Here is a 1846-nt window from a genome sequence, read left to right on the forward strand (position 1 = left end):
TAATTATTGTGCCACAAAACTCAAGCCCAGGACTTCTAAGTCCCTTTCCAGGACTCTTTCCACTATGAGATGACTGTGACATTCTAAGTCCAGTTTACCATCATTTAAATAAGCCATTTATAACTTTTGTTGACCATATACTATTTAACCTAGGTGATATCTAGGATCACCCTGTCTCTTAAAATCTAGACAAGACTATTTCCAGTCTCCAGCACACCAGGTATTGAAAGTCCAATTCCCTCTGCAAGATTTCCATATATTTCTCCAGGGCTTCTGTTCTCCTGAGCGCCTCTTGCTTCAACTAATTTCTTGTTCTGCACCTTGGCACCTTGCAACTTTTTCTTTATTCCCACTGGGTTCTTGAACTGGTATTCCGCTATCTTCCTTGGTTTTACACACAAACACAAAAAAAATCATTCACATGAAGACTTTGGGTAGCAGGTTTTATAGAAAGCCTAGAGAAGTTAGGAAATATACAGGGTTTGCACAGTTGACCCATAAACAATTAGATCTGAATAACAGCCAACCTAGTTCTATAGTCTCTCTGCTGATTTCTCACATTGCTCAGCCATTCTCTCTCCTATATGACCCCTGCCCCCATCAGCAATTTTGTTTAAAAAAAAAATCATTCTACCTTCCATTTGTTCTGCCCTAAGACTTCTCAATCCTATCATGGGGATAGGATTTTTCATTCCCAAATGCTCCATCAAGATGTATTCTGGATTCCTGTAGCTTAAAGGGAAACTTTTACAATGTCCAAAGCCCTTGATGTCCTGCAACCGAAGGAGGAGGATGTCCTTAAATTCCTTGCAGCAGCAACCCACTTAGGTGGCACCAACCTTGATTTCCAAAGGAAAAGTGACAGCATCTACATCATCAGTCTGAAGAGGATCTGGGAGAAGCTTCTGCTGGCAGCTCATCTATTGTTGCCATTGAAAACCCTGCTGATGTCAGTGTCATGTCCTCCAGGAATCCTGGCCGGTGGTTTGTGCTCAAATTTGCTACTGCCACTGGAGCAAATCCTATTGCTAGCTGCTTTACTCCTGGAACCTTCACTAATCCAACCCAGGCAGCCTTCCAGGAGCCGTGTTTTTTGGTGGTTACTGATCTCAGGGCTAACCACCAGCTTTTCACAGAGACATCTTATGGTAACCTTGCCTACCATTGCTCTGTGTTCCACAGATTCTCCTCTGTGCTCTGTGGGCATCTCCATCCCATGCAACAACAAGGGAGTTCACTCAGTGGGTCTGATGTGGTGGAAACTGGCCCGGGAAGTTCTGCACACAAGTGGCACCATCTCCTATGAACACTCATCAAGGTCATGCCTGATTTCTACTTCCATGGAGATCCTAAAGAGATTGAAAAGGAAGAACAGGCTGCTGCTGAAAAGACTGTGACCAAGGAGGAGTTTCAGAGTGAATGGACTGCCCTAGCTCCTGACTCCACTGCTACTCAACCAGAGGTTGCCGACTGGTCTGAAGGCGTGCAGGTGCCCCTGTGGCCATTCAGCAGGTTTCAACTGAAGACTACAGCATTCGACCTGCCATGGAAGAATGGTCTGCAGCTCCCCTGGCTCAGGCCACTGAAGGGGTAGGAACCACCACGAAGTGATTTTAAGTTGTTCTTCCATGGGCTCTTAAGCAAGATGGAAATAAGATTGATGGTAAATAAACATCCATTTTTTAATTTTTTAAAAAAAGATATTTTCAAGCCCATTCCTCCCCAAAGCAAATTCTACTACGAACTATTTTAAAAAGAAAGGAAATTTTTTTCTTTTTTTACCACCCACCAACTATATCACATGTTCTGAGAAGTACACAGGGAGAAAATCTGTCCTAAAACAGTA

General features: G+C 43.4%; 1 pseudogene; it reads left to right on the forward strand.

The window, feature by feature from the left end:
- Nucleotides 1–752: 752 nt before the first annotated feature.
- On the forward strand, nt 753–1611 carry LOC116476201 (small ribosomal subunit protein uS2-like; annotated as a pseudogene).
- Nucleotides 1612–1846: the final 235 nt, after the last annotated feature.

Source organism: Hylobates moloch, unplaced genomic scaffold, assembly GCF_009828535.3.
Source record: "Hylobates moloch isolate HMO894 unplaced genomic scaffold, HMol_V3 SCAFFOLD_11, whole genome shotgun sequence".
In the NCBI taxonomy this organism is placed as follows: domain Eukaryota; kingdom Metazoa; phylum Chordata; class Mammalia; order Primates; family Hylobatidae; genus Hylobates; species Hylobates moloch.